This window comes from Monodon monoceros, unplaced genomic scaffold (assembly GCF_005190385.1).
Source record: "Monodon monoceros isolate NGI ecotype Baffin Bay Population unplaced genomic scaffold, NGI_Narwhal_1 Super_Scaffold_14, whole genome shotgun sequence".
Lineage (NCBI taxonomy): Eukaryota > Metazoa > Chordata > Mammalia > Artiodactyla > Monodontidae > Monodon > Monodon monoceros.
In genome coordinates, this window is record NW_021703770.1 from 59,296,066 (window position 1) to 59,323,282 (window position 27,217).

Genomic DNA, 27,217 nt, shown 5'->3' on the forward strand with positions numbered 1-27,217 from the left:
ATTTGTCACGTCAAAATTTGTTCTGTGTTAAGCTGCCACTCGCCGCAGTATTGTGCCCTATTTCCGAAATGCAGAAACTCCTGAGAACTGACCCTTTGGATAAATTACAATATTCTCTGGGTGACCATCAGGGCAATGGTTCTCAACCTTTTGTACTGAACATCTTACCAGTTGCTGGAGGAAAAAACCTTGTTTCTATCATTGTAGAAGAAAAATGCTACTTTTTCCAAAAGAGTATTTCCACGTTGACATGCATGCGGTCAGTAGTTTAGAACTTGTATGAAAACACTGCATACCACCCAGCTACTTCATAGGACCAGCTTACAATCTGTTGATGCCAGATTTGAAGGAATGACACCTTGGAAATAGGTGTTTGGTGACAATGGCTTTAGGTGAGTGACATTTGATTGAAGAACTTGTAAAAATGTTGATCTCATTTATTTTATTACTGGGACTCTCTAAGAAAGTTCCTGGTCATAAATTTGTGTAGGCTGCAAGTGCTGTGATCTTACATGCAAGGTCTTACTTTTGTTGTTGCTGTTGTTGTTTTAGCTCACAGCAGTTCTATTCACAACAGCCAGGACATGGAAGCAAGGTAAGTGTCCATCAGCAGATGAATGGATAAAGAAGATGTGATACATATATATATACACACACACAATGGAATATTACTCAGCCATAAAAAATAATGGAATAATGCCATTTGCAGCAACATGGATGGACCTAGAGATTATCATACTAAGTGAAGTAAGGCAGACAGAGAAAGACAAATATATGATAGCACTTATATGTGGAATCTAAAAAGTAGTACAAATGAACTTATTTACAAAATAGAAACAGACTCACAGACATAGAAAACAAACTTATGATTACCAAAGGGGAAGGGGGGGGCAGGGATAAATTAGGCATATGGGATTAACAGATACACACTACTATATATGAAATAGATAAGAAACGAGGATTTACTGTATACCACAGGGAACTATATTCAATATCTTGTAATCATCTATAATGGAAAAGAATTGAAAAAAAAAAGAATGTATAGATATATAACCGAATCACTAAAAAAAGAGAAATAAATGGCATATAACGTTGTATTACTTTAAAGTGTACAACATAGTGATTTTATATATATATATATTGCAAAATGATTACCAAATTAAGTTAACATACATCATCTTGTATAAATACAAATTTTTTTCTTGTGATGAGAGCTTTTAAGATTTACTCACTTAATTTTCAATTATACAGTACAGCACGTTAACTGTAGTCACCATGCTGTACATTGCAGCCTTGGAATTTGTCTTATAACTAGAAGTCTGTACCTCTTCACCACCTACACCCATTTCACTCACACCCCCTGCCCCCGCCTCTGGGAAACACCCATCTGTTTTGTTTCTATGAGTTTGGGGTTTTTTTTTAGATTCCACATAAGAGAGATCGTACAGTATTTGTCTTTTTCTGTCTGACTTATTTCACTTAGCATAATGCCTTCAAGGTTCATCCATGGGTGCAGATATCTGTTCAACATAGTGTTTTTGTTTCCTTTGGATATATTCTTAGAAGTGGAATTGCTGGATTCTCAGTCTGGATTTTAACACCAACCTTAATTCAGTTATTTCTAAAGATTCTCCAACACGAACCTCCTTACACAGTGTTTGCTAATGCCAAATGAGTAGAGAAAGTGGTTCTTGAAAGTAAGATGATTCACAAGGTGGATAATTCTTGGGCAAATATTCAGGAGCATCTGTATGAAAAGAACAGAAAGCAATGAACTGAAATCAACAATTGATTTGATTTATGGCATTACGTGTTTAGCATGGTGTTATGTACGCAGATATGATATATAGATATGGTAGATTTGGAAAAGGAATTTAAACAATTAAATAACATGAAGACACAGAATTGGGCTTGTTTTCCTTCCAAGTATTTTATTTTACCATGATCCAATGCTTATTGACTCAAGACACATGTAAAGGAAACATGTCACTAACTAACGTTTTCTAATGTACTCAGATCCTCCAACTTTTAAGTCGAGAAGGGAGGGGACAAGGGGCAGGAGGGAGGTGGGAGGAGAAAGATGAGGCAACTGATAAAACTTTGAAGGATATCTTCTCCATCATCATATTTAACTGAATGTTAATCTAGGGAAAAAATTATGATGAACTTTGGCTCTGTGAGTTCAAAGCACATTGAATCCTTTTATAGGATGTAAATCAGCATAAGGTTCAACTCTGAAACTCCTACAAAGAGGACTGGAATATTCAGAAAGCCCCCGAGTGCTTATCTAAGTACCTCCCTCCGACCCCTCTCCCCTTAAGACATATCTTCACTGATTCTGGTCTTAACACCAGCAGGGGGCCAGCCCATCATGGTGCTTAACATATGGATCATTCTGGGTGTGGCTTCACTGGATTCTGCGATAACACACAGAGCTATCTGTGGTCAGGCGGATCCGTACAGCCTGACTTGGGATGCTGTCATCGATGGGATGGATGTTCATAGGTCTCCTCCAGGGTCAGGGTGGGTCTGTCCCTCACCTGACCAAGTTATGATAGCATTTCTTTAGGCATTGTGCTAAGTGCACAGAACATTCATACCATCCAGGGTTGGCTGTAGACTCTCACGGGTGGAAGAGGATGTAATTCACCCCTCCGACATTAGTCAAAGCTGTGTTTAACTCACCCGTGTCAGTGGACTATGACACATCAAATTTTCCAAGCAAACATCTCCACTTTAATAGGGTCCCCTGCAGGTGAGCTCCTTACCTGCCTCCACTGTTTTCTCATACCTATCAGAGAGCCCAGCACATTGTAGACACTCAAGATATAGTGACGGACGGTTCTTACAACTTCCTTATTAACAGTTTAAAAGCCAGCAAGCCCTAGGTTTAAGAAAGCTCCAGTCGTCCCACCTGTATTTATTGGGTGCTGTTTCAGCAGCAGGGACTTCACTGGATATTAGAGACGGAATGGTGAGTAAGATGAGGTCCTTGCTGTTAAAGAATTTAAATCCAGTTTCCCTGCTATTCAGCCCAAATATTTCTGGCTTTATCTTTGTCTTATTAGTCAGGATGCCCTGCACAAGGGCCTTATCCTCATTCTCAAGACCTACCTCTTGCTCTTCTTACCCTGAATGCCCTCCACCTGGTCCCCTCCCATTGGGTGCCCATGTTCTCACTCAAAAGCCCGATTCAGGTCCCTCCCCTCCACAAAACTCCCCTGATATCACCCCTCCCACTGCTCTCCCTTACCCCACCTCACCCCCATGATCTTTATCACATTATGTTTTCACAAGAAACAGGGAGTTTAATGACACCACTTGATGTGGTTTTACACTGTTTCTCGAGGCTTATTTTATTTCCCGGTGAGAATGGTTTAACTGTGGACCTTTTCCCCTACTTCTTCACCTCCCGTGGTGCTCACGTTGTTCTGAGTACATGATTAACGTTCAATAAATACTTGATTGGATAGTGTAGTCTATTTTTTTCTTGTTTTATTAGTATATATAGAGACCATCGAGACCATCTTGTTAACAATAAACCGTCACAGACTTGAAGACTATGGTTGCTCCATTTTTCTTTTCTCTAGATCACACAGCCCCAGTTCTCTGCATAATTCCTGCTGGATCTCATCTTCTACTTGTGACTAGAGCTGCATTCTTGGAAGTATGTTCTCTGGAACACCACATGAAAAAGTATTCTGTGGTTAATTTGAGAAACTCTGTTCTGTTTGTTTACTGTGGCTACTCAGCTCCTTTAAAACCTTCAGGTACACTGTGAACCTTCTAAAGGTGGGTCTGGTGTGCCATTCTTAACACTTAGAAGTTTGGGTCTTTATTTTCTTTGTAATTACATTTAAAATTTTAGGCAGTATCAGTCATTGCTTTACTATGAAAATGTCTTCAGAGTTCTCACTTCCCACCCCCCGATTTTGTGACATTATTTTTATTTTGTTAGGCAGAGTTCATAGCATTTATATCCATTTTGCAACCCAAAATACCCTAAATATTTGTCTTAACTATATACTTAAATGGAGCAAAGTTCAACAATAGTGTTTTTGTTATGGCTTTTCCATTTCTGTGTTCTTTATTTTGATTTATTTTTCAGATACCTGAATTTCATCAGATATTTTTAAAGCAGGGATCAAAAAACAGTATTACCTGAGTTATTTCATGTTGAGATTTTTCTCTTACATTTATTTTCTTTTTAAAAAAAATATATTTGGGGGGCTTCCCTGGTGACGCAGTGGTTGAGAGTCCTCCTGCCGATGCAGGGGACACGGGTTCATGCCCCGGTCTGGGAAGATCTCACATGCCGCGGAGCGGCTGGGCCGGTGAGCCATGGCCGCTAAGCCTGCGCGTCCGGAGCCTGTGCTCTGCAATGGGAGAGGCCACAGCAATGAGAGGCCCGCATACCACACACACACACACACACACACACACACACACACACACACACAAAATATATATATATATATATTTAGTATCTAATTTTTCCCCTTGTAGGCGATTTTCTTCTTCTTCCTGGATCTCTAGAGATTTTAATTTGTGAGTTTCAATAACTTAACCAGAGTATATCTCATTTTCATTGTTTGGTATGCATTTTTCTTGGCATATGGTATGAACTTTTGATCTGCAGACTCAGTTTATCCTCCAATTCAGGAAAATTTCCCCATCTAATATCTTAGGATTTTTTTTTACTAATCCATGTATCAGACTGTCTAATTCAGGGATACTACTTATTCTTATGTTGGAACAGCTTTGTCTTCTATAGTTAGCATATTCTAATTGCTTTTATCTCTTTGTATTTGTCTTTGTGTTCATAGTGTTTATATTTCAATCTTCTCGTTGCCAGCAGTACAAATTTCGGTCATATCTACCTACAATGAGTATTTATTAGGCTCCTATTGGATTCTAAGCATTGGGCTAGATGCTCTACCATGGTGCCAGCTGTCTGGTCTGAGACACATTTTCAACCTGTCCAAGTCAAAGTCTAAGTACAAAGAATTCCACCCACCTGACAGCTTATCACCTCAGCCCAGCAAGACCCTTGTTGAGCTTTCAACCTATGGAACTGTAAGATAAGAAATCTGTATTATTTTAAGCCACTAAGTTGGCAGTGATTGGTTATGACAGTAATAGAAAACAAATACAAACTTTGGTACCATAAGTGGGGTGTTGCTATAAAAAATACCTAAAAGTGTGGAAGTAGCTTTAGAATTGGGCAATGGGCAGAGGTTGGGAGAATTTTGAGGAGCGTGACAGAAAAAGTCTAGATTGCCTTGAACAGACAGCAGAAATTTAGATGTTAATGGTTCTGCTAATTAGGACTTAGAAGGAAGTGAGGAACACGGTAGAGAAAATATAAATTGCCCTAGAGAACACCATAATCATGGAGAAAAAGGTGTTAGTAGAATATGGATGTTAAAGGTGCTGCTGGTGAAGACTTAGAAGGGAGACGGACAGTTATTGGAAACTGGAGGACAAGACATCCTTGTTACATGGGGGCAGAGAGCTTAGCGGAATTGTGTCTTGCAGTTATGTGGAAAGCAGAACTGGTGAATGATGGTATTGGATAGGCTGAGATTTCCAAGGAAAGTGTTGAAGGTGTGACCTGGTTTTGCTGCTTGAAGTAAAAAGGGAGAGGGATGAGATAAATTGAGGGAAGAACAGGTAAACCAAAAGAAACCAGGTCTTGATGATTTGGGAAATTCTCAGTTTATCCAGATGTCTCAAGATGCTAAAATGAAGAGATTCACAGTCAGAAGAACGTGGTCTGGAGGAAAAGCAGAGGGTGTGGCTGGACCCTTTGCTAATACCTTAGAAAGACTAAAAGTTCAGAAGATTGAGTCACAAAAAAATCTCTTTGTAGATGAAGAATGGGGCTCAGAGATCCCGTCAGCCATATCAGCAGATGCCAAAAGTAGAGCTGGGGTTATCTAGGAAAGATCTTTGGAGGATCCTCTTGTCTAATGGAGTGAATCACCATGACTTACATGGAAGACCCTGGTTCCTGAGAATTTTATACCAGCAGAAACACTTCCAGCTTGGGCTGAAAGGGACAGAGAGATTATGAGATGAAAGAAGCCTGGTGGTCCTCCAAAATCCAGGACACAGGCTGATAAAGCTACTCGGCTACAAAGACATGCTACAAAAAGGGAGGTATGACCTAAAGAGCAGAGCAGTGAGCCACAGAGAATTATTCCAAGGCCCTGAAACTGAAGCCCAGCTGGATTTTAAAATTGCTTGAGATCTGGGATTCCTTTTTTCCTTCCTTTTCTCCTTTTTTGAATGAGACCATCTATAACTGCTGCCCTATGCCTGGCCTACCATTGTATTTTAGGAATAAATAGCTTGCTTCTTTAGCTTTACAGGTCCACAGATAGAAAAAAATTGTGCTCCCGGATGGATTATACCCAGAGGCTCACCCATACCTTATTTAGATGATTTAGATGGTGAGATTTGGGACTTTTGAGCCGATGAGATCTAGATGAGATTTTAAACTTTGAGTTGATGCTGCAATGTGTTGAGACTTAGGGGGACCTGGGAAGGAGTTAATGCATTTTGGATGTGGGACAGATGTGGATCTTTGGAGGCTAGAGAGGTGGACTGTAGCAGGCAGAATAATGCGCTCTCCAAGATGCCCACATCCTAATCCCTGGAACCTGTGGATATGTTACATGACATGGCAAAAAGGTATTAGGTCTGCAGATACAACTAAGTTTGTTAATGAGCTGACTTTGAGATGAGAGCGTCATTTGGATTTTCTGGGTGGGCTTAATCTAATCACATGAATCTTTAAAAGTGGAAGAAGGGTCAGAGGACCTGCCATCTCAGGACTGGATCCACTGTCTCCAGCTTTGAAAATGGTGGAAAGTGGTCATGAGTCAAGGAATGCAGACAGCCTCTAGCAGCTGGAAAAGGCAAGGCAACAGTTTCTTCCCTAGAGCCTCTAGAAAGGAATACAGCCCTGATAACACCTTGATTTCAGCCTGATGAGACCCATGTCAGACTTCTGACCTGTAAAACTGCAAGATAACGCATAGGTATTGCTTAAGCCACTGCATCTATGGGAATTTGTTACAGCAGTGATAGAAAATGAATACGTTTTATGTGCATCGGAGCACCTGGCAGGCTGAATAAACTCCAGATTGCTGGGGCTCATCCCCCAAAGCTTCTGACTCAGTAGGTCTTGACTGAGGCCTGATAATTTGCATTTACAGTAAGTCCCCTACCTATGAACGACTCCCATTCTGAGAGCAAGTTCATAAGTCCAATCTGTTCGTAAGTCCAACAAAGTTAGCCTACGTACCCAACTAACACAATAGGCTACATAGTACTATACTGTAATATATAAATAAAAATAATACATAAAAAACAAACACAAAAAATAAAGAAACCATTATTTTTTTTTTGCGGTACGCGGGCCTCTCACTGTTGTGGCCTCTCCCGTTGTGGAGCACAGGCTCCGGACGCGCAGGCTCAGCGGCCATGGCTCACGGGCCCAGCTGCTCCGCGACATGTGGGATCCTCCCGGACCGGGGCACGAACCCGTGTCCCCTGCATCGGCAGGCGGACTCTCAACCACTGTGCCACCAGGGAAGCCCAAGAAACCATTTTTTAATCTTACAGCAGAGTACCTTGAAAAGTACAGTAGTGCAGTATAACAGCTGGCATCCAGGGGCTGGTATCGAGTGAACAGGCAAGAAGAGTTACTGACTGGAGGAGGGAGAGGAGGTGGGAGATGGTAGAGCTGCAGGATCGCCAGCAATAGGAGACGGAGGGCAAGCTGCAATTTCACTCACGCCTGACGTTGATGGCACAGGTTCTGGTTTCTTGATGGATTCAATTCTATCTGTGCTCTTGGAAAAATGATCCAAGAATGTCTGGGTAGTAGCTCTTTTTCTCTCGTCATAGATGACATGGACTGCATTCTGCACAGCTGCAGCAAACTTTTGTACTGTTCTACATTCAGGTCCTGTGCCTCCAAAACTAACAGTGCCTCCTCAAATAAAGAAAATCCCCTTGCCATTTCCTGCGTTGTGAATCTCTTCAGTCCTTCAGTTATTTCTTCTTCCTCTTGTCTCTCTTCGTCCTTTCTCTGGGCATGTTCGCATCTTTGAAAGTTCACAACTTGAAGGTTCGTATGTAGGGGACTTACTATATAATAAGTTCCCAGGAAATGCTGATGCTGGTGGACACTTTGACAACTTCTGCTTTATGTCACTGAAGCCCTAAACTGCAGCGGGTCATTCAGCTTCCGAAGTGTCCCATTTTATTTATTTGTACCTGTTGACTTGAGAAATTCGAGAGTGAAAAGAGGATTTGAATGTATGGGGATAATGAAGGAATGATTACACTAGGCATGCACACAGCAGTTTGTAAGAGTCACTTTCATTCCCTGTGGCATGTGTTTGGGGATAGGCCCGTATCAGAGAGATCAGTAGTGATCCATTCAGGAAAGTAATTACACAGCTCAACAACAACAGTACAAAAAACCCAATCGAAAAATGAGCAGAAGAACTAAATAAATATTTCTCCAAAGAAGACATATAGATGGCCAGTAGACACAAGAAAAGCTGCTCAACATCACTAGTCATTAGAGAAATGCAAATCAAAACCACAATGGGGTATCACCTCACACCGGTCAGAATGGCCATGATTTAAAAAGTCTATAAATAACAAATGCTGGAGAGGATGTGGAGAAAAGGGAACCCTCCTACACTGTTGGTACGAATGTAAGTTTGTGCAGCCACTATGGAGAACAGTAAGGAGGTTCTTCAGAAAACTAAAAATAGAACTACCATATGATCCAGCAATCCCACTCCTGGGCATATATTTGGGCAAAGCCATAATTCAGAAAGATACATGCACCCATATATTCATAGCGGCACTATTCACAATAGCCAAGACATGGAAACAACCTAGACATCCATCAACAGATGAATGGATAAAGAAGATGTAGTACATATATACAATGGAATACTACTCAGCCATAAAAAAGAATGAAATAAAGCCATTTGCAGCAACACAGATAGGCCTAGAGATGATCATACTAATTGAAGTAAGTCAGAAAGAGAGACAAATACCATATGATATCATTTATATGTGGAATCTAAAATATGGCACAAATGAACCTATCTACGAAACAGAAACAGACTCACAGAATAGACTTGTGGTTGCCAAGGGGGATGGGGGGATGGGGGAGGGGTGGACCGGGAGTTTGGGGTTGGTAGACGCAAACTATTACATATAGAATGGATAAGCAACAAGGACCTACTACATAGCACAGGGAACTGTATTCAGTATCCTAATATAAATCATAATGGAAAAGAGTATAAAAAAGAATGTGTGTATGTGTATAACGGAGTGACTCTGCTGCACAGCGGAGATTAACACAACATTGTAAATCAACTCTGCTTCAATAAAAATAAATTTAAGAAAAGAATGTAATTAGGGGTAACGACATGTGTCTGTGTCATGCTCTTCATGGTACGGAGCTGGACCCAAGAGTCCCATCACTCACCGTGACCGTAATCCTCCACGTGGAGCTCAATGAACAGCGGCTCCAGAATGACAATATTGATCTGGACTTTCAGCTGAGCTCAGGACTTACTGTATTCTCAGGTTTCACCCGTGTCTGGTATTGCACAAATTCTTCAGCTTTTCTCACTCTAAGTTGGACATTTCAAAACTCAAAAATAGTTCTGTATGCTGAATGGAGTCTCCGAACCAACGCCAGGCACAGCAAGGGTGGCTGACGAGACTTCTTACGGTCGTTGGGCGTCCTCATCTCACTTTGAGAGCAGGAGCTGGGGAAGAATGGACAATTGTACTCTGAGTTATTTTTCAAAGCACGTCCACATCTTTCATCTCATCCTGTCACAAATATTAATGAAAAAGTCAGGGAGGGAATCCAAGTTTCCTGAACCTTAGCCCCATGTTCTGTACTCCTGCTGCTGCAACATTTTATCTCTGTCTCTAGATCCATGTCCAGAATGCTGGCCCATCATCAGCGAGAAAGACAGAGCTAGAGAGAGACAGAGACAGAGATAGAGATGAAGAGAGAGAGGCAGAAACAAAGAGAGAGAAACAGAGACAGAGACAGAGATAAAGAGAGATGTGGAGACAGAGATAAAGAGAGACAGAGAGAGAGAGACAGAGAGAGAGGGAGAGACAAATAGAAACAGGAAGAGAGAGAACAAAAGGAGTGAAGGAGGGGAAGGAAACAAAAAATAGAGAAGAGGAAGAAAGGAGATAGGAAGCAGAAAAGAAATAGATCATAGAACACCTCAAGGACAATGGGGAGGCATAACCCTCCATGTCCGTGAAGAGGGTTACAGGTGTCCCCCGGTACCTGCTGGGGACTGGATTCAGGACACTGCACTCCCCCCCACAACCCCACCCTCGCCTACCACCACAAATACCCAGATCCATGGATGCTCGAGACCCTTATATACATACCTACAAAAGCGTGGTACAGCCGGCCCTGGACATTCACCTCCTCCTCTTCCTGGTTGGCAGGATCTGAGACAGCGTGTGGGCAGGTTACCTGCACTGTCTATAGGCTGTACTCAGAGTCACATTGGGGGAAGGATGGGCTAAGAAATGACAAGGACACACTGACCATCCCTGGGCTCTCAGGAGTCCCATAAAGTCCCCAAGATTATTCTCAGGTAAAACCAGAGGGAGACAGGAGAGAACAAAAACTGGGAAAACAACCCTCCCCATTCTTTTTCAATGGCATCTTAACGATTATAAGATTAAGATCATGAAATCTTTCCACAGGGAATGGGGGTCAACGTAACACTACTTGAAAGGTGAAATGACATTTTTCAGAACATAAAATAAGACCAGTTCTGTAAGCATGCTGTAACACCTGCCAGCTTGGCCAGTTGGGGGCCGGGTGGGGGGAGGATGGCAAAGTGGGAATTCTTATCGCATGTTATGGGATGCACTGTTTTGTTTTGACTCTTAGCATCTAGAAGCGTCTCACTTTGTTTCATCCTCATCTATCCTCCTCCTATTCTCTGTGCCCACAAGCTTGCCTCTTGAGGTCCCTGGGCCCCTGGCACAGCAGCTGGTGCATTGCAGGTGCTCAGTGGATGGGGGGAGGGGTAAGAGGCAGGAAAATTCTGCTCCAGGGAAGGGCTAGTGCCAAGGGCGCTTGCCCTTTTATTTGGAGGAATATGGGAGTCATGGTTAAGATGAATGGTTAGACATCATCACTTTAGGGTGCCTCAAAACTCTGAAATTCTGTAATTCTTATGTATTTAGAAAACTTCAGCAATACCAATATCTGCACCTGAAAAAACACTTATTAGAGATTTATAGTAGAGACTTCCTTGGTGGCGCAGTGGTTAAGAATCCACCTGCCAATACAGGGGACAGGGGTTCAAGCCCTGGTCCAGAAAGATCCCACATGCCGTGGAGCAACTAAGCCCGTGCGCCACAACTACTGAACCCACGTGCTGCAACTACTGAAGCCTGTGCGCCTAGAGCCCGTGCTCCGCAAGAAGAGAAGCCACCGCAGTGAGAAGCCCGCGCACCGCAACGAAGAGTAGCCCCTGCTCGCCTCAACTAGAGAAAGCCCACGCGCAGCAACGAAGACCCAACCAGCCAAAAATAAATAATAAATAAATTTAAAAAAAAGATTTATAGTAAATGTCTTTGTCAGAGGCTTATAAATAGCACTATTATTTTTCTTGAACATAAGTTCCCAATTTTCTATTTTTCTTATTACTTAAATTCTATTTCAATAACGCAATTGGAAGCCATCATCCCTAATGACTCTTACTGTCACATCTTCACAAAATTGAAAGAATTTTAGAATTCCAAAAGAAAGTTAGCTACTTCAAATGGAATGAATACCAGCAAAACATAAACTGCCTCTACCCAAGGTGTGTATTGAAAAGTATGAAAAGTTGGGTCTTTCTGGGGATTCCTTGGCAGTCCAGCAGTTAGGATTCTGTGCTTCCACTGCAGGGGGCACGGGTTCCATCCCTAGTAGGGGAACTAAGATCCCACATGCCGCGCGGTGTGGCCAAAAAAAAAAAAAGGTCTTTCCACGATATCATCTATGAATTCATAAGCTCTGGGAGAGCATATTAAGTTAACAAATGGTTTCCCATGGGGATAATGTTTGGCTATAAGCAAAGGAAGAAAAAATCGCCTGAAGTTCTACAGACAAAAGAGCAAGAGATGAAAAGGAGAAAATAACATCACTGTGAAATAAAAAGAAAACTTGAAAAATATGTGATCAATTATCATTGCTGGGCTTCCCTGGTGGTGCAGTGGTTGAGAGTCCGCCTGCCGATGCAGGGGACACGGGTTCATGCCCCGGTCCGGGAAGATCCCACGTGCCGCGGAGCAGCTGGGCCCGTGAGCCATGGCCGCTGAGCCTGCGCGTCCGGAGCCTGTGCTCCGCAACGGGAGAGGCCACAACAGTGAGAGGCCCGCGTACCGAAAAAAAAAAAAAATTATCATTGCTTTGTAGAAAACACAAACCCAAATATTCAGTGTCACCAATTTTGCAAGATTTGCCAGCTTCTATATTCTTGAGGAAGAGAACTAGGGGCTTGGTAAGAAGAGCGTAGCGCACTACAGAAACTGAATTCACACTAAAGCAAAAAGCACCCAGACTTGTCCAGGAATTTCCATATTTATCATAGTTCCTGGAGGCTGGAACCTGTTCAGAAATATCACATGTGTTTCACAAAGGAAGTTGAAAGAAATAACATTCCACATAAGAAGTTACATAAACTCAAGTTTCAGCTAATTCTTCAAAATCTACTTTCAGTCATACTATTAATTAAGTATGATGGCAAAATAATGACATTTGATATATACAAGGACTCAAAACTTTTACTTTTCAACTACCTTCTGAAACATTGCTTATAGATATCAAGAAAAAGAAAGGCAAAAAACCAAAAAGGAAATCCAACACATTACTGCAGAGGTAGACATCTTTGATATTTGATAGCACTTTGTATGAACCCACGGATGATTTGCTGATTATAAATAGGGAAGAATATCTTTACAGGAAGGGATAAAGTTCTCATCACTGGAACCCACTGATCAATTTCCATCTCCTTAAAAGTGAGAGGGTAAGACATTTTTCCTCCAAAATCATACATTATGAATACATTGCAACATTACCAAGTAGTTTTACCAAAAATTGGAGCCCAGATTTAATCAAGCCTTTAGATCTAACTTAGTAGTTTGTAGGAAATATAAGTGATAGAAGAACTGTTTAAACAACATCATGAAGAAGCCAGTTGAGAACCCCAGAATGTGGAACCTTCTACAATAGACCTTACCCACCTTTTCAACAAGTCAGTGACGTGAGGAAAACATGGCAGGCGTGTGTTGATGAGGGAGAAACTTTGAAGATTATTAGAGACCAAGGATATACAGCAAACAAATGCAATGTGTGAACCTTATTTAGATTCTGATTAAAACAAACTAACTGTAAACAAACATGGGGGGATGGATGGGGGAAATTAGAATATTCGATGATATTAAGGAATTATTTTTACATTTTCTTAAGTGTGATATTAGCATAACTGTTATGTGAAAACAGAGTTTAATTTTTAGAAAGGTATGCTGAACGATTTAAGGATAAAACAGCCTTTAAAATACTTCAACTGGTTTTTCTGTGGGCATAGTATCAATAACTTCCCTTCATGGTTAATATACTGGATTCTTGTCAATGTGGAATGGGGAAGGAAGGCTGAATCCCATGCTCACGTTCTGAAGGCAAGAGGAAGAATTAAATAACATGATGAATAAATAAATAAAATAACTTCCCTTCATGGTTAAGGCAGTTCGAACTAGCAGTACGTTTGAATGTGATGACAGTTATCTAGTGGAGAGGAGAAAACTGATGCTGTCCCGAGGGGTAAGAGGGGCTGTGATTAGTCCAGGACTAGCGACTCAGAGAGACCCATGGACCCGGGCCAGTCTACAAAGTGTTTGTTGACAAGATACGGGCAGAAGTTGAAAGTATACGTTTTGAAATGTTTATAACAATTTAACAAAGTAATTTTATGCCCATTGAATTTTAAATGGGGCTTATAAAAAAGATGGGTTTTCTGTTACTTATAACAGAAAGATTCATAACTGACATAATATTATTTTACCATCAGTGTTTCAGAGCTTCTTAACCCAAGTCTTAGATGCACTTGTGAACCCATCACAATTGTGTGCCCAGGGGAATTGCACACATATACACTCACACACATATTCATATATATATCATACACGTGTCACACATATCTGACAGTAGCTTTCGTCAGATGCTTGTAGAGGTCCACGACCCACAGAATGCTGAAGAACCCTTGCCCCAGAGTTGCCTTAGGGGAATCCACCCCACTCTGCTTAGAGTTGCCTGTGTGGACACTTTCTTTTCCAGATTTCCAAGTTTTAAACCTAAATGCCAATTCCTAGCCCTATGTATTTGTGTGGCCCCATCACTGATAGTTATTAAAGCACGAAAGTCTTTGGTTGCTCCCTCTTCACTCTGCCAAAAGGGAGCTTTTAGAACAAACACTGCGAGGAAACCGAGCTTCCCCCATGACAGCCAAGCTCCCTCCCACCCCCAGCGGGGGAGGGGCAGCCCTGGGGGAGACTTTCTAAAGCCTCAGGCACCAGGCACTGGTTCTTGCCCATCTCAGTACTTGGGACACAATCCTTTTTTGCTTAGCTGCCCACCACACGATTAACTGTTTAAACAAATTCCAGAAAACACATCAATTATTACTAATGAATTCCAAATCAAATCATCCAGAACTACAAAGGGCCGCCAGATGTTTCAGGCAAGGAGAAAAGAGGGGGTGGGAGGCGTGGGGAGAGAGAGAATTCTTTCCCACCACTCTATTAACTTGGACCTGAAACCTATAATTTATCCAACACCTGACATAAAGAGGCATCACACACATTTTAAAATATTTCTTGGAGATGGTCCTAACATTAATTTCATTGTGGAATATTACTTTATATTGATATCGTATCTAGCAAAAGCTTTTCAGGCCTCTTTTACATATATATCTCATTTTTTCCTGACTGAGGAGGCAAAGGCTGTGACTAGTTGTCATTTTTTCCAGATGAGCAAATTAAGGCAAAGTGAAATACAGGTTTGAGGGGTTTGTTTTATAGTAGGACTATGTTTCGAAACTGGATGTTCTGATATCACTGTTGGACACTGCCATTTCCAAACAACCGGTGAGCTAATAAACATAAAAACTTTCCGAGGTATAAAGTCACTAGGGCCCATATGAAAGGCGCACAATGGGTTTCAAGGTATGTATCTGAATGAGATATAACCAAAAATAGGAGACAGCTCTGCAGTGGTGAGCCTAAGGTTCAAAGTCAGAAAGTGGGATGGCTATGGGCAATTGAAGGTCCCCGTGGCTGGGGCCCCTGACAGGGGAATAAGGAGCAGAGGCTCTTTAAACACTAGGATGCCATCAGCAAAGACAAGGGAAGGTGCTCCCATCATGTATCTAGTGTCAGCTCATCAGCGGTAAAGTGCCGTTGAGCTGGTCCCTCTCTGAGCAGCTTGATTTCCCCTGGAAGCTGGTTCCATTATCAGGCTGACTTCAAGATTCCCACTGGAATTTTTGGGTCTAAAACAAAAACCTTCAAATGGCTGTAATCAGTGTTCTGCAAAATATGTATGACTTATGAAGTGGTTAATGGACTTGGGAGTGAGATAGAGGGAATCATGACGTGTGAGACCTGGAAGGGACCTGGAAAAACAGGGTTCAACCTGTTCATCTCTCAAGTGAGGGGCCTGGGAGGCAGTGAGAATCAGCGATTTGCCAGAGACCTACACTTTCTTCCTAGACATGCAGGTGATCGTATGTTCATGAATTGTTTTCTTCTGTTTAGTCTCCTTCTCATGCCCATTTTAAATATTCATATACTCCAGTGGGTTTTACATATTTAAAACTAGTGTTCTCAAATATTGAAATGAATAAGAATTATGTGTTGGTTTTTGTCTTTCCTGCTAAATATTTGTTCAAATAACCAAATTTTCTTTAAAGGTAGACTTCTTTCTTCTTCTTCATTTTTTTTTTTTTTTTTTTTTTTTTACAATAACACATGGTAAATATCTCAAGAAGGGTCCAAGGTTATAGCCTCATGGAGAGAAAAGTCATAGTGGCTGCGCTTTGGTTTCTGCTGTGTAAGGACTGCTGAATAAGGCTGGGTTTTTGTTTGCAAGTGCATTTCATGCTGCATTCCATCTTGACAATACATTTGATTTATAAACTCTAAAAATAAGACATGCTTTAGAGAAAGATGTGGGCTTGGTCAGGGTGAAAGTAATGGAATAAACAATCTCTTGCAGCCACTAACATTCCAAAATCATTTTCCAGGGTCATTATCAAGCCAAGAACTACAAAAACCATTTTCTTTCAGTGCACTGTACGTATCAATGCAAAAAAAACAGAAGAGAAAAGCACTATTTACTGAGTCAAGCTTGTTTGTGTTTTAATCCCAAAATCAACTTTCTAACCATCCATTTCTTTTAGAAACAACAGGGTGATCCCACAGTTAGAACAACACTTTGTTTCTTTCCCTTCCTTCTTCCTCTCCTCTTCTTGACTGGATATTAAATTAACTTTTGCTTTAAAACGACAACACATAAACATGAGCATTGAAAATTTTAAGTTTTTAAGACAAATATCATATGATATCGCTTATGTGTGGAATCTAAAAAATATATATACAAATGAACTTATTTACAAAACAGAAATAGACCCACAGATGTAGAAAACAAACTTATGGTTACCAAAGGGGAAAGGGCAGGGAGAGAAATAAATTAAGAGGTTGGGATTAACATACACACTACTCTATATAAAATAGATGACAAGGACCTACAGTATAGCACAGGGAACTCTACTCAATATCTTATAAAAACATAATGGAAGAGAATGTAAAAGAAGGAATATATATATATTTATATGTATATGTTTAACTGAATCACTGTGCTGTACACCTGAAACTAACACTACATTGTAAATCAACTATATTTCAATGAAAAATTTAAAAATAAAATGTTTAGTTAAAGCTGAAAAAAATGTAAGTTTTAACATGTAGGTTATTATTTTGAATTTTAAGAATTAAAAAAAGAAAAGCATAACAAAAGGCAGAGAAAACCGTGTCTTTCTATCAAGCTGTCTTCTGAAAAATACCACGACTCTCTTTGTATCTGTTGGTGCCAGTTGCCAAGTCCCATGCTTGAAGTAACCAAAACCCGATGTTTCTGCGGAGTGATGGCTTTGAACAATTGTGCCAGCCCTCTTGAGGGAGAGAAGTGGTGAGTGGAAGCGCCCACCAGTCCTCCTGAATCATCAAAACCTTGTGTTGGAGGCCTACTTTCCAACAGAGTAGTCATTCAACAAACATTCATTGGGTGTCACCCATGTGCCCGGAGTTGGATTTCAAAGATGAAAGAGATGCGGTCCCTGTCTTACAGGAGGTCGCAGTCCCAGTTTCTTCCTCTGGGAACGTGAACTGGGAATACCTAACCAGCAGGGCTGCTGTGGAGATTAGATGAGAGATGAGTAAAGCACAGGACCAGGCACATGATACTCAAAACTGGTAGCTATTATTGTTGTCATTACTCAGTCATTCTCTGGTCTCCAGATGACAGCCCAACACACTGACATCTGGGACCCAGACTGGATTCCTGAATTCAGTCCGCATGTACGCGCGCACGGGTGTCCTCAGCATGGAGCACAGGAAAGGGAAAGGACGGATCAGTTTATCCCAGAGTTTCTCAACCTTAGCACTATTGGCATTTTGGACTGGATGATCCTTTGCTGCGGGAGACGGAGGTCTGTCCTGAGCACTGGAGGGTGGTTAGCAGCATCCCCATCCTCTACCTACTAGACACCAGTAGCACCGCCCCTCTCCCCAACCCCCCACAGTCGTGACAACAAAAACTATCCCCAGACATTGCCAAATGTCCCCTGGGACGGGTAAAATCACCCCGGGTTTGAGAACCACTGCTCTACGCATTGGACTTCTACCCCTCTTTTTGCCAACCCAATACATCACAAAGATGGGGATGATACTTAGCCTGTGTAGATCGATGTTGCATTGAAGGTTTCTAACATCTGCTGACTCAAAACAAAACTTGCTTCAAAGGACAGACCTCGTCAAGGTTATCTGCAGGCTTTCACTCACACTCTTAGCACAATGCTCTTGTTATTTTGAGGCCAAGTGCTGCTTCCGGAACAATCTCACTCTCCAGGCTTTCTGACCCGGGCACACCTCTCTTTCCTGCTCACGAGTCCGCTCCCTCCTCTGCATTTGTGCATGAGACATTGTGACGCTCTCATCGGGCTCCTTTTCTCTTTTTTCCCAAGCAGACACACTCTTGACCTCTCCCTTGTTCCTCAGGATGTCTCTGTTCTCACCCCAACCCGGGCTGAAAGAGCCTCTCACATCCTTCCTGCCTGATCACCCCTGTCTCTTCCTTACGGATCCTCTTCCAAACCCTACTCCGCAGGGACAGCTTTCCTAACTCTCTGTCTAGCAATCTCTCTTCCCTCCAGAAGCTTTCCCATGGATCATATCTATCCACCCCTCAATGAAACAGACTCTGAAAAGAGCATCATTTGACAACATGCCTAACGGACTAACAAGTGATTTCATGAAATGCAGGGAAATTTCACTGCTCTTTGCGCTTTTTCCTGAGCCATATTTGCTTAGCAGTTGTGAATTTCATAGCTGTCTCTAATATTTATCTGGGTCAAACATCCACTTCTTCTAGGTCTACTGATATTTCAAAAATTAATGTCTATACATTAGACGACTGGCTATTTACAAAGTCCATTTAATATCAGACATGAACCACAGACTCAAACCCTTGGGCAGTTTGCACTCAACCTGTTCTTTGCGAATTTTGCTCTCTGCTTTGCTCCAAATCAATTTTGTTTTCCAAACTCCTCTCTTTTTCCTGGCATTTAGCTCTCTAGTTTATGATAGTTTCTTATAGACCTCGATTCTTGCTATAAAGTTATAAGTAATTTTTTTTTTTTTGCCGTACGCGGGCCTCTCACTGTCGTGGCCTCTCCTGTTGCAGAGCACAGGCTCCGGACGCACAGGCTCAGCGGCCATGGCTCACGGGCCCAGCCGCTCCGCGGCATGAGGGATCTTCCCGGACCGGGGCACGAACCCGTGTCCCCTGCATCGGCAGGCGGACTCCCAACCACTGCGCCACCAGGGAAGCCCATATAAGTAATTTTTAATGAAAGGAAAACTTAAAAGAAAGGGATAGGAAGGAAATAAAGGGATGGAAGTGGGTGGGAAAATGGAGGCTTTGGGGGGAATAGGGTGTATCTCATGCTCATGACTCACTCATATTAAAACGTATTAATGTTTTTAGGTTTATTAATGCATTTCATTGAGCCAATAACATCTTCAAAGACTACTTAGCATACTTTTGGGAAGAAGTTTGGGCACATCCTGTGCTTAATGAATGCGGTTACATAAAACCTTACTCAGTGTAATTGGACTGACGTTTTCTTCTGTGTTAAAATATAGAACAGATCACTGAGGGTTTGTCTGTTTGTTTGTTTTTTTAACTCCCTGGTGAGCAAATTTTGGTGCCCTGGTTTTCTTTAGGTTACACCCGATGACTTTTCTAAGAGGCATTCCGCATATTTTCCTGATGACAAGGGACTGAACAGCCCATGGCTCTCTTCATGGAGTCCCTGGTCTCAGCCCTCCTAAAGCTGCTCCAATTCTTCATATGTCCTCTATCTCTGATCCCATTCATTAGTGGAAATTCTTAGTTTTTCACTGCAATTTGTCCATTTTACCCACGGGGTGCTTATTTTTGTCAACATCTTTCTATTTGTGCAGATAAAATTTTAAGGCTTTCACATGCTTGCTATTCTCTGGAGAAAGTTTAGTTTTGCACATAGCAGTTCGTCGTCCTGTCCTCCTAGCTTTCTAGAACTCTGGAGTAAAATAAGAGATATAAAAAGTCAGGATGCTGGGCTTCCCTGGTGGCGCAGTGGTTGAGAGTCCGCCTGCCAATGCAGAGGACATGGGTTCGTGCCCCGGTCCGGGAAGATCCCACATGCCGCGGAGCGGCTGGGCCCATGAGCCATGGCCGCTGAGCCTGCGCGTCCGGAGCCTGTGCTCCTCAATGGGAGAGGCCAACAACAGTGAGAGGCCCGCGTACAAAAAAAAAAAAAAAAAGTCAGGATGATGACCCTCACTGCCCCCCAAAAGTTACAAAATACCAACTATGAATAGTTCTGTGAAACAATAATCACCACTTTTTTAAAATGAATTACTCGTAAACAACCCCATTACAATATAGGCAAAGAACTTGAACAGACATTTCTCCAAAGAAGATATAGATTTAACTCTTGAAGAACATGGATTTCAACTGTGGAGTCCACATATAGGTGGATTTTTTTTTTTCAGCAAATACCTACTACAGTACTACATGATCTGAGGTTAGTGAACCTGCATATGTAGAATCTCAGGGCCAACTGTACAAATGGGTACATGAAAAGGCTTTCAAAATCATTAGTCATTAGGGAAATGCAACTCACAACCACCATGAGATCACTTCGCATTCACTAGGATGGCTATAACCAAACCAAGCCAAAACTAAACAACACCAACATGAAAGGAAAATAACAAGTATTAGTGAGGCTGGCAAGAAATTGAGACGTGATGGGAATGTAAAATGGTGCAGCTCCTGTGAAAAACGGTTTGACAGTTCCTCAGAAAGTTAAACGTAGAATTACCATATGATCCTATAATTCCACTCCCAAGGTATATACCCCAAAGAATTGAAAATAGGCATTCATACAAATACATGTACACCCATGTTCATAGTAGTGCTATTCACAATGGCCAGAACAACCCACATGTCCATCAAGAGATGAATAAGTAAACAAAATGCAGTGTATCCGTACAATGGAATATTATTCAGTCATTAAAAAAGAATGAATTACACATACATACTACAACCTGGATGAACCTTGAAAACACTATGCTAAGTGAAAGAAGCTAGACCCAAAAATTCACACATAGTATGATTCCATTTATATGAAATGATCAGAATAGGTAAATCCATAGAGACAGAACACAGGTTGGTAGTTGCCGGGAGCTAAGGGTAGGAATATTTAGGAGTAACTTCTTAGTAGGTACAGGGTCTCCTTTTGGAGTTATGAAAATGTTTTGGAACTAGATAGAAGTGATGTTTCACAATATCATGAATGTACTACATACCACTGTGGTCTAGCTTTCATTACTCCATTATAGCCTTAAATATTCTGGTGATAACTAAATGTTGTTCTTTTTCTTCATTATCTGTTCAGCTCAGTAAAACCAAATTGCGTTGAGTCTGGCTTTTGCCAGTTGGCTGAATTGTTCGTGTTAAAATGGTTAATTTTATGTTATGCAAATTTCATCTCAATTAAAAAAAAAACTGAGGTGAATTACTCACTTGCCAGTGAGGGTGATTTTTCAGGGCATTTAATACTTCATTGAAATGGAAGGTATATTTTCTTTTCTAATGTATTTCGGTCAACCTAAGAAAAGTTTGCAGAAATACCTTCTCTGAAAATTTAAAATCCAAAACAAAACTGGTAGTCAACTCTGGACTTTAAGTTGCTTTGCAATTCTATCTGCTATGGTAAAGCAGTACTGAGTATGTGGTCCCTCTTGCTGTGAGAGCTGTCGTAGCACTGGAATCTTCTGACGTGTTCTTTTTTTTTTTTTAATAAATTTATGTATGTATTTATTTATTTTTGGCTGCTTTGGGTCTTTGTTGCTGCGCGCAGGCTTTCTCTAGTTGCAGAGAGCGGGGGCTACTCTTCGTTGCGGTGAGCCGGCTTCTCATTGCGGTGGACTTTCTTGTTGTGGAGCATGGGCTCTAGGCACGCGGGCTTCAGTAGTTGTGGCTCACGGGCTCTAGAGCGCAGGCTCAGTAGTTGTGGCGCTCAGGCTTAGCTGCTCTGCGACATGTGGGATCTTCCCGGACCAAGGATGGAACCCGTGTCCCCTGCATTGGCAGGCGGATTCTTAACCACTGCACCACCAGGGAAGTCCCCATTCCAACATCTTCTTAAGGTACACATTATAATAGACACCTCAAGGGCTCTAATCCAGAAGGGTAACTAGTGGGGAGAATTTGGGTGTGTATTTGTGAGGGTGGGACTTTCCACTCATTTCCCACTCATTTCATCATGCCCGTGGGTGCAGCCAGCACTACTGGAATAGAACTGATTTCAGAACGATTGTTAGCTAATCCAAATGTCCCTTTTGACTGCCAACATAGAACCTAAAACTCACAGATCAGTGAGATCTGTGGTTTTAACCATATAAAGCCTCTCACTGTCTACAGGCCACGTCATATTTTCCACTATGTCCCACCTCCAACTCACGTGTCACTTCAGCTTAGCTGTCCTTTGTTCACATTGCTACTTGCAATTTCCTATCTCCTTTCTTTTGTTATTGTCCAGATTTTATCACCCCACTAAAGCCCAAATACTCCAGTGGTGACTAAATGTTCTTTTCTTTATTATTTGTCCAGCTCAATGAAACCAAATTACATTGATTTTGGCTTTGATGCCAGTTGGCTGGCTCCTTTCCAGGTTTAATTATTGAAGAATTTGTCTTATTCTTCAATATTAATTACTCTGTGTGGGCTTCAGTGGAAAAAATAGCCCAGAGATGGAATGTGACATTGGAAACAGGTCCAAATCCTGACTATTCTCCCCACCAGACCAGGGTGTGCTGAGCTTATTAAACCTGGGAGGAATGATGCAATGCTCAAGGGTGCCTTTAGAAGACATAAGACACCTAAAGAAAAATGGGAAGAGCAAAAATAGGAGGACCAAGGAGAGTGGATGGGTGTGGAGGACACAGGAAGGCAATGCCTTTTGGAGCATCACATGAACCATAAATGGTCACTTTTCATGGACTTGCTGTTAGGAGGCATAATGGTTAATTAAGACCATGAACTTGGGAATCAGAACAGTGTGGGTTTTAACTGAAGCCCTATAGGCAGGCTATCTAACACCCTAGATCCCTAGTTTCCTCATCTGTAAAAGGAGGATAAAATTGACTACAGCATATCTTTATTACGAGGAACACTTCAGCTAATGTATGCAGGATCTCGCCACACAGTAAGTAATCAATAACTGAAGCCTGTTACCATAATTATTGTAGTAGCTGCTATTTGTGTAGCCCTTTACCTTTTCTCTCCCTCTTTATGGATAACTTTATAGAAAAGGAGCCTTGCTAAGGTACCTAAGATAACCTCCTTTTTTCATTTTGAGCTATTAATACTGAGCTAAGCAAGTATTCTTAAAACAAATGTTTGTTGGTGTATTGGGTTTTTGTTGGTTTTGCACCAGACTCAGGCTGAGTTCTGAGCTGCTGGGCTGGAAAAGAGGAAAGGGATCAAACTGACCCTCAGAGAGTCACTGTGGAGGCCGAGAGACCACACAGGAGACTGGGCAGCAGGCAGATGCCAGGGAAGGTGCCATGGAGCAGAAACAAGAGGTAACAGGAGGGACTTCCCTGGTGGCGCAGTGGTTAAGAATCCGCCTGCCAATGCAGGGGACACGGGTTCGACCCCTGGTCCGGGAAGATCCCACATGCCGCGGAGCAACTAAGCCCGTGCGCCACAACTACTGAGCCTGTGGTCTGGAGCCCGTGAGTCACAACTACTGAGCCTGCATGCCACAACTACTGAAGCCCGTGCGCCTAGAGCCCCTGCACCACAATGAAGAGTAGCCCACACTCGCCGCAACTAGAGAAAGCTCGTGTGCAACAACAAAGACCCAGTGCAACCAAAAACATAATAATAATAATGTTTTAATTATTATTATATAATAATATTATATTATATATAATTATATATATAATTAATAATAAAATTTTAATAATAATTTTTTAAAGGGTAACAGGATAGAGAAGTGTGAGGGATGGTGGAGCCTGAAAGATTCCCCGGGCGGTGGTCTGCAAGCTGGAACACGGTAATGGAAAAACTCCATTTTCCACCTGTGTGTTTCTTCCCTGTGTGTTTCCTTTACTGCTGACACAGGACACTTCATTTCTGACACTTTGGTCACCAAATGTGTGGAGGGTTTTCTCCACAACAGCAAGCAAGTCTTCGTGACACCAGCTGGTGTCCTACAATTTAACTCAGCTCTGACACTGTCTACCCAGAGATGGCATCATATTCCACAGGGTAAGGGCTTTAGTCCTACAAGACTCTCTCTCCCGCCCCACACCGCTGCCCCCAACACACACACACTTCAGACGCCAGTTGCAAGCCCAGGTTGTCACCTGGGCTTCTGACTAACCAGCTGTAGATTGGAGGTTCCAACTACACCCTCCTTGGGTTTGATTACTTTGCTAGAGCAACTCACAGATTCCAGAAAAAAAGTTTACTTACATTCACCAGTTCATTACAAAGGATATGATAAAAGATACAGATGAACATGGAGATGGAAGAGGTGCATAGGGCGAGGTATTTGGGAAGGGGCATGGAGCATCCATGCTCTGTCTGGGTACCACTCTCCCAACACCAAAACCTGTTCATCAACCCAAAAGCTCTCTGAAACCTGTGCTTTGGGGACATTATGGAAGCTTCATCATACAGGCATGATCAATCATTAACTTCATTTTCAGCCCTTCTCCCTTCTCAAGAGAAAGGGGAGCAGAGCTGAAAATTCCAAACTTCTAATCATGGCTTGGTCTTTCTGGTGACCAGCCCTCATCCAGGAGCCCACCCAGGGTCACCTCATCAGAACAAAAGACGCTCCTATCACCCAGGAAATGACAAGGATTTCAGAAGTTCTATGCCAGGAACTGGGGGCAGAGACAAATATACATCTTCCATTATTTCACAAACATATTACCCTGGGATACACAAAATCTTTCCAAAAATTGTGCAGCTCACAGATAGCCTTAAGAGAATCAGATTCAATCATCAACATCCATATATATAATTCTTTATATGTCTTTGCCCAGCAAGGTACCTGTAGGCCAGAAAATGCTCGTTTTCCACCTCTGCTTTTATAACTGTTCTTCTTCCATCTTTCAAAAAAAAGATATCGTCCATCTCTAATCTAGTTACGCTGCATTGTACTGGGTCTGACAAACCTCTAGAGAACCTAACAAAGGACGATTTGACAGATGGCATTGGCGATGATGTGGAGAAAGTGAATGATTCCTTTTTTTTAATATATTTTAAGGGTCTTTTTTAAAATCTCATTGTTTTCAACTGTGTTCTGTTCTTTTGTTAAAATAAATTATTTAGTTATTTTTGGCTGCAATGGGTCTTTGCTGCTGCGTGCAGGCTCTCTCCAGTTACAGCCAGGGGGGCCAGTCTTTGTCACGGTGCGCGGGCTTCTCTTGCTGCTGAGCACGGGCTGTAGGTGTGTGGGCTTCAGTAGTTGTGGCACATGGGCTCAGTAGTTGTGGCTCGCGGGCTCTAGAGCGCAGGCTCAGGAGCTGTGGTGCATGGGCTTAGTTGCTCCGTGGCACGTGGGATCTTCCTAGACCAGGACTCGAAGCTGTGTCCCCTGCATTGGCAGGCGGACTCTTAACCACTGCACCAACAGGGAAGCCCTTTTTTATTATTTTATTTTATTTTATTTCATTTTATTTTTTCGGTACGCAGGCCTCTCACTGTTGTGGCCTCTCCCGTTGCGGAGCACAGGCTCTGGACGCACAGGCTCAGCGGCCATGGTTCACGGGCCCAGCCGCTCTGCAGCATGTGGGATCTTCCCGGACCGGGGCACGAACCCGTGTCGCCTGCATCGGCAGGCGGACTCTCAACCACTGCGCCACCAGGGAAGCCCCAAAATTTTTCTTTATGCTCCCCCCTTACCCAAAGAATGTTATAAACTTGGGGTAACGCTCATGCTTAAAAAAATTTTGACTTCTAAAATTTTTTATCAGTGATGTAATTTGATGCAATGGATACAATTTCTATTGTAGTATAAATATTGGTACTTAAACATAATGCTATTATATTACTCTCTTAAATACATTCATTAAACTACAGATACCATAGTTATTTTATAACCACTGTCATCCATTTGTAAAACATGGAAAAACCCTTCTCTAACCGTGGGAAAGTTTGCAATGTTTCTTTGCTTCCTTGAATTTGTATTTTCAACCCACTTCTCCCATAGAATTTTATCCTATTATCTGGTTATGCTTGAAAGTTTAATAACCACCCTATCATAATGTTTTACAATAAAAATATGCATATAAACTTAAATGCCTAGGTTTCCCATGTCTCTAAGACTGTACCTATTAAAATTTTATTCTGGAGTGAGTTTTCAAATATTATAAGGATTGATCAAAATGACATATACATGTTGGGGCTTCCCTGGTGGCGCAGTGGTTGAGAGTCCGCCTGCCGACACAGGGGACATGGGTTCGTGCCCCGGTCTGGGAGGATCCCACATGTCGCAGAGCGGCTGGGCCCGTGAGCCATGGCCGCTGAGCCTGCACGTCCGGAGCCTGTGCTCCACAACGGGAGGGACCACAACAGTGAGAGGCCTGCGTATCCCCCCCAAAAAAATGACATATACATGTTAAAACATTTTAATAAATGACGTTATTAAACATAAAACATACAAGTTTATTGGAGATACACTTTATTTAGTTTTATTATTTTTCTCCCACTCCCCCCAGCCCAGTATTGCCCCCTCACCCCCTACCACTGGTAACCATTAGTTTGTTCTCTACATCTGGAGTCTGCTCTTTTCATTATATTCAGTAGTTTGTTGTATTTTTTAGATTTCACATATACGTGAAATCTTTGTCTCTCTCTGTCTGACCGATTTCACTTAGCATAATGCCCTTCAAATCCATCCCTGTTGCTGCAAATGGCAAAATTTCATTCTTTTTTGTGGCTGAGTAGTATTCCATTATATATATATATGTTATATATATATATGTAATATATATATATACACCACATCTTAATCCATTCATCTGTTGATGGACACTTAGGTGGCTTCCATATCTTGGCTATTGTAAATAATACTGCTATTAACATTGGGGTGCATGCATCTTTTTGAATTAGTGTTTTTGTTTTTTTCAGATACCCAGGAATGGAATAGCTGGGTCATATGGTAGTTCTACTTTAGTGTTTTGAGAACCCTCCATAAGGTTTTCCACAGTGGCTGCACCACTTTCCCATCAACAG